The sequence below is a fragment of the Homarus americanus genome, unplaced genomic scaffold (genome assembly GCF_018991925.1).
Source record: "Homarus americanus isolate GMGI-L3 unplaced genomic scaffold, GMGI_Hamer_2.0 scaffold51859, whole genome shotgun sequence".
Classification (NCBI taxonomy): Eukaryota; Metazoa; Arthropoda; class Malacostraca; order Decapoda; family Nephropidae; genus Homarus; species Homarus americanus.
Genome location: NW_024711292.1, coordinates 2,268,550 through 2,275,608, shown reverse-complemented (window position 1 = coordinate 2,275,608; position 7,059 = coordinate 2,268,550). Strand labels below are relative to the sequence as shown.

At 42.6% G+C, this 7,059-nt stretch overlaps 1 non-coding gene across 1 annotated transcript; it reads right to left on the bottom strand.

Moving 5' to 3' along the window:
* Positions 1 to 5,748: 5,748 nt before the first annotated feature.
* Trnav-cac lies at positions 5,749 to 5,821 on the bottom strand. The gene has a single exon. It is a non-coding gene; the product is annotated as a tRNA-Val (tRNA).
* Positions 5,822 to 7,059: the final 1,238 nt, after the last annotated feature.

Sequence of the window (7,059 nt, the reverse complement as noted above, 5' to 3'; positions counted from 1 at the left end):
ATCCCTGACCCAACACTTAGTCATCCTCTACTGCCAGTAATTACTAGAGACGACGTAGAAAGATTTTTTTCTTGACGCTGGTGTCCGAAACACTCTGGGTCTTGATTATATAAGTTTCTAAGTTATGAGATGTGTCGCCGCTCGTAACTCCTCTTGTCTCCATCCCATACTCCTGCTCTGAGCGACTGGCTGCTGACCATATACTCCCGGAAGAGCTGTGTGTAGCATAGCAAGAAACATAGTCATTTGTTGGAAGTTATAGTGACTTCAAACATCAAAGTAACTCTCCAGATCTGCTCCTCTAAAAAGATCATACTCGCAGGGAGACTTGATAAATACGTTATAGTCTCGGATATTACGGAGTTTTATGATACAGGCAGAAGAGTTTTATCCCACTAGGACATTTTGGAATAGACAGGTTCTCTTACACCTATAAATAGTTAGCAAATGACTCTAACGTGGAATAGCCATTTTTTTATATTAAATTTCAACACCCAATAACAGAGGTTTGTCTACACGCAGATGTGACACACCAAGACCTTTATCTAAACACGTGAAGATTAATATTTTGTTTCTTTACATAGACCTTGAAGGCAATGTCGTCTCGAGGCGGCGATAATGTGTCCATCTTAAACCAGGGAAACACATTTGATAAAGCTCTGTATCTCTACCACATCCCGCCACTCTACCTGTCAATAACAACACATATCAGAGTGTTAACGTACGATTCGTCAGTAGAAATTACTAAGAGTTCACACTGACAACAAACTGACAAACTATACTTTTCTAGTCACGTGAGGCTGTGAGAGCAACTGTACATGAAAAAGTTCTTGCACACCACAGAGACACAAAGGATATATTACTGTTAACAGGTCACATTTCTGGTCCAAAGTGATGAGTCGGCTTCTAGTATGGTGTTCCTGTCCTCTGTCACACACGTCTTTAGAACTCTGGATGGTTGACATTGATCCAACACAGCTTCTGTATATCCCCCCCGCACCGTCCTGGGTTATGTGGCAAATATTTTAAGAACAATCACCTTAATTAGTAACTCCTGTTTAATAATCTTCACTACGTCCAGATCTACAGACACACACGGCCATCACCACTCGCTCGCACTCAGTATAATTTATGTTGTTTTATACCCCGAGACTCTGAGCACTGAGGCACGTATTTATCAGGCAGCCAGACAGTGTGCCCCTGGTGAGGTAACTATAACACTAACAGCTGCTGGCCAATACATGGTGACTTAACCTAAACACTTAAACATTTATGTATTGGTAAGAAAGTTTTGTTTTTTTATCATAATGTTGAGATTAATAAATGTTTAACTGATATTGAAATTAATAAAGATAATTTCAAGAATATATGTGTGTGTCTGTCTGTCTGTCTGTCTGTCTGTCTGTCTGTCTGTCTGTATGTATGTATGTACAGGCTGTATGTATGCATGTATGTATGTATGTATGTGTATGTATGTATGTTCCAGGTAATCTTTCCAAAATTACACAGGAAAAGTCATTGACGTCCTCTGAAAAGTCGTTTACTAGGGAGTGTCTGGGTGATGAAGAGCAGAGAGAGCGGGGAGGTGAGGAGGGAGGGTGAGGGAGGGGAGGGAGGGGTATGAAGGGCGCGGGGTAATGCTAGGAGAGGAACATTAGGTTATTTTACATGTATATATTCTTCACTTACATTTTAAATATCACCTGCCACTTTTATCCTCTCACCTGTCTGCTGCCTTATAAGGAGTAAATTAGTCTCGGTATCAGGTAAAGTGTAAGGAGACAGTATTTTCCTCTAATGTGGTTGATGTTCTTGTCGGTAATCATAGTGCGTATCATCCCTGTACACACACACACACACACACACACGGGACACCCACGCCAGAGCTGAGGACCATCTACAACGCCTTTATTCTCCCCAAACTTACATATGCGTCACCAGCCTGGTCGTCTTCTCTCAACTCCACCCAACAACGTCAGCTAGAGAAGGTACAGAAAAGGGCCTGCAGAATCATGCTCGGCGCAGAATACTCCGGCTACACCAACGCTCTCTCCACCCTGGAAATGCCATCCCTCAGTGACCTCCACCACCAAGCACTGGAAAGGTTTGGCCGTGGACTACTGCACCACCCTCGCCATCGCCACCTCCTGCCACCTGCAGCCCCCCACCCAACTCGCGCAGTCCGCCACTACAACAAAATTCAGCCCATAAGAGCCCGCACCGATAGATATAAGAACAGCACCATCCCATCTATTGTTAAAATAATAAACAACTCCTGATTTATGTACTGTACAGCCCTGAAAATGTATTCAATGCATATTATATCATTATGTCTAAATCAAATGTAAGTCTGTATATTTTCAGCCACCGGCTGCAACTCTATTAATAAACCGTTTATTATTATTATTATTATTATTACACACACACACACACACACACACCACTCACCCTCCCAGCTATCTCTTACAACTGCATGGTCATAATTAATGTTAATAAACTCCTTAGAAACAGGTAATTTTCATTCGTGTTTTAGTGGAAGGAAAAATAAGAAATAATATGGCAAGACATTTCAACATTTTGTACCTAGTGTGTGTGTGTGTGTGTGTGTGTGTGTGTGTGTGTGTGTGTGTTTCCTCTCCCTCCCTCCCAATGCACATCATCATCATGTTATATATTATCACTAACTCACTCACCGTCCCTGCTAATCAGCTTCCAGGTGTTGTGTTATGGTATGTAAACACGTTCTCAAAATACATTACATTTATACATACATTCTTTTAGTGTCTCATCTCTTCACAGTCTTACACTTCCTCTTCTCTTATTTTTTTTATTCTCTTCTCTATCTATTCCTCTTCATCTTTATTTTCCCCTTTCTCCTACGTCTCCTTCTTCCCCTTATCCTCTTCCTTCCTTCGCCCCCATCTCTTCTTTCTCTTTCTTCCCCTCTAATTCCTTCTCTTTCCCTCTCATCTGTCCCTCCCCTTCACATCTCTTAAGCTTCTCTCCTCATATCTCATTTCACCAAACCTCTCCTTCTTGCCCTCCTTCAACCTCTTCTCCTTCTCTCTCATCTGTCCGTCCCCCACTTTCCCTCGTCTCTTCTCCCCCTTCTCCTCCAATCCCCTCTCCCCTTCCCTTTCTTCTATCCCTCCATCACTTCCCCTAAATTCCTTTCCTCCCCATCCCCCCCACTTCCTCTCCCCTCCCCATCTTCCCATCCTCCCCTCCCCTCCTTCCCCTTCCCTCTTCACCTTCCCATCCTTCCTTCCACCTCACTTCCACCAACATGTAATTTCTTCTCTAGTGATGTACAGCCCATGAAGAAAACCGCTGGAGTTGACATTTCCATATTCCTGTTAAAATCATACTCATTTGTGCGAGCTTTCAATGTGCCTTTGTTCGAATCATTTATGGGTATTGAAGTCTTGTGAAAGGCGGGCCCGACTGCAGAATAGCGCTCGCCATGCTGTTTACAAATACTTCACATGTGTAACACTTTCTCACAGACTAGCGTTCACCTCCCTCAACCATCGTTCACCCAGGGTCTGGCTCTCCGTGGGGCCGCCCCTGACGACGGAGCGGCAAGATGCGCCAAAGGATTCTGACGTAAGTCGAATCGTCAAGTCAGATGGAAGTAACATTCAATGTGACTAATTAACCAGTGCATCTATATTCATATCAAACATCAAGAGATGAAAGCAGTAAGCCACAGGATGACAGCCACGCGATTTTCACCCTAACGCGCGTATGACCCAGATGCTAGACTCCCCTTTAGGTGGTTGGGGTTATAATCCTTTACCTAGCGTGGTATACATAAAATAGGTGTTCCTAATAGAGAACTTGTCTATTCACTTGCTGGGCTCCCCTGGTGATGCTTCGTCTAGAATTGCTCTCTTTGGTGTTTTCCTTACGTGAGAGACCAGAGACTTAGGCTGCTGCAAGGGGACGCCAGGTCTCTCTCTCTCTCTCTCTCTGTCTGGTGTTGTCGTATTTTTCTTTCCGTGTTTGTTTCTTTTTTTCCTGTTTGTTTCTGTCATACTCTCTCTCTCTCTCTCTCTCTCTCTCTCTCTCTCTCTCTCTCTCTCTCTCTCTGTGTCTCCTTTCCTCTCACATTATTCCTCTATCTTCACCTCTCATAAACCTCCTCATTTCCTGTTGAGCTCTCTATCTTATTCTCTCTCGCTATCTCTCTCTTTTCTCTCTCTCTCTCTCTCTTACCTTTTCTCTCCGTCCGTCCGTCTGTCTGTCTTTTCCGTCTCTGTCTGTCTGTCTGCCTGTCTAATCCAAAGAGTTTAGAAGGACAGATCATTCCTTTATACACCATAATAAAATACCACCACCAATAAAAACAATCCTTTTCTATATCCATCTATCAATAAATAATAACATCAAAATACTGTAGACTCACAATATCACAAACAAACATCAAGTGTGTGTGTGTGTGTGTGTGTGTGTGTGTGTATAGCAAGGAAACACTTCAGTCAGTCCATCGTTCTAAGACACTAAATAACCTTCACGAGTGTAGTAAATGGTGTTTGGCTCTACAAGATGTATATAACGTCTACAGGTTGTATATATCGTCAATTTATAGGATATATTTAAGGTCTTTCTACAAGATGTTTCGATGCTAGAGTCTGAATGAGTTAGGAATTTTTTTTTAAGGAATAAGTACATTAATGATTTGTAAATTGTGAGATAAAGTTTTATTTTATTTTTATTTTTATTTTTTTTTTTACAAGATTTTCGATTTTTTTAAAATTAACCCTTAAAATCCTAAAGGGTTAAGCTGTTGTCCTTGAAGGGTTAAACGATTGTTCTCAAAGGGTTAAACTATAGTCATTGAAGAGTTAAAACATAATCCTCATCACAATCATCATCATCATCATCATCAAAGGGTTAAAAACTCATCCTCAAAGGTATTAACTATAGTCCTCAAAGGATTAAACCATCATCTTCAAAGGGTTAAACCATCGTCATCAAAAGGGTTAAACTATAGTCATTGAAGGGTTAAAACATCATCATCATCAAAGGGTTAAAAACTCATCCTCAAAGGTATTAACTATAGTCCTCAAAGGATTAAACCATCATCTTCAAAGGGTTAAACCATCGTCATCAAAAGGGTTAAACTATAGTCATTGAAGGGTTAAAACATCATCATCATCAAAGGGTTAAAAACTCATACTCAAAGGGTTAAATCATCGTACTGAAAGGATTAAGAGACAACATTATCTAATAAGTATTTTGACCGACCTCAAGAAAGTAAGATATCAGAGCAAACACAATAAATGAATGTAAAACGTTACCTTACCAATACACATTTTGTACCCGTGCGTTACCCGTCAGAGAGTACAGGTGTTGTGATGTACAGCTGGCAGAGAGTACAGGTGTGGTGTACAGCTGGCAGAGAGTACAGGTGTGGTGTACAGCTGGCAGAGAGTACAGGTGTAGTGTACAGCTGGCAGAGAGTACAGGTGTGGTGTACAGCTGGCAGAGAGTACAGGTGTGGTGTACAGCTGGCAGAGAGTACAGGTGTGGTGTACAGCTGGCAGAGAGTACAGGTGTGGTGTACAGCTGGCAGAGAGTACAGGTGTGGTGTACAGCTGGCAGAAAGTACAGGTGATTTGGTGTACTGAAGCCCACTGCAAGGTCCTTCCCACTCTCAGAGCTGACCTGAGAGACGCCAATAACACCTGAATCATTCTGGAGATCTTAAGCTGTGAAAAAGAAAGGAAAAATGATTACCTTTGATGTTTCCGCCCGGGATCGAACCGGGGACCTTGCGCATGTGAGGCGCACGTGATAACCACTACACTACGGAAACGGGTGATTATTTTATTTTATTTTAGTCTTCTGAAAATAAAACAAAATGGAACGTATGAATAAATAAATAAAAGAGATTCATGAATATTTCCACTGATGACAACATTAATATAGTTTTATTATTGTTGACTATATATTAACTCAGGTAGGACTTATTTGTTGACGATCTGTTTACACGACATCAACATGGTTTCACTGGACGCTGAAACAATTACTGTTCCATTCACGACACAGACAAACACATTTGACAATACACCAAAAAAGTTCTTAGATCGAGAGGCGAGAGTTGATAACCAGTGTCACGTTAATACAGGTACAAAAAAAAAACATTCCTACCGTGTCCGTCACCTGCCATTAAACATGTATTGATGACACACACACACACACATACACAGAGCATCATTAGTGTCAAGTCACATACCTTCACTACACACAAATACTTCTTCTTTATAACTCACAACTCACACTTACTATAACTACAACACAATCGATTCAAATTGCAAAAAAAAAAAATCTTGAATAACTCCCGAGAGCTTTTCCGATGAAGAAAAATCTTTCATTGTGAGTGAATCAGAAAATATTTATATACATGAGGTGGAGCGAACAATGCTTCCTGCTTTAAGAGGTTCCTGGAAAGAACTGTAGTGATGTTCCTGCTGTAGGTGTCTGAGTGAGGCTTGGGGTGGTGGTGCTGTGGTGATGGTGGTACCTCAGTTAGCCTGGGGTGGGTGTGGTGGTGGTGTTGTGATGATGGGTGAGTGTGGTGATGGTGTTGTGATGATGGGTGGGTGTGGTGATGGTGGTGTGATGATGGGTGGGTGTGATGATGGTGCTGTGATGATGGGTGAGTGTGGTGATGGTGCTATGATGATGGGTGGGTGTGGTGGTGATGTGATGATGGGTGGGTGTGGTGGTGCTGTGATGATGGGTGGGGTGTGGTGTGGTGCTGTGATGATGGGTGGGTGTGGTGGTGGTGCTGTGATGATGGGTGGTGTGGTGATGGTGCTGTGATGATGGGTGGGTGTGGTGGTGATGTGATGATGGGTGGGTGTGGTGGTGGTGCTGTGATGATGGGTGGGTGTGGTGGTGGTGCTGTGATGGGTGGGTGTGGTGGTGGTGTTGTGATGATGGTGGGTGGTGATGGTGTTGTGATGATGGGTGGGTGTGGTGGTGGTGTTGTGATGATGGGTGGGTGTGTGGTGGTGGTGTTGTGTGTGGGGTGGTGTGGTGATGGTGTGA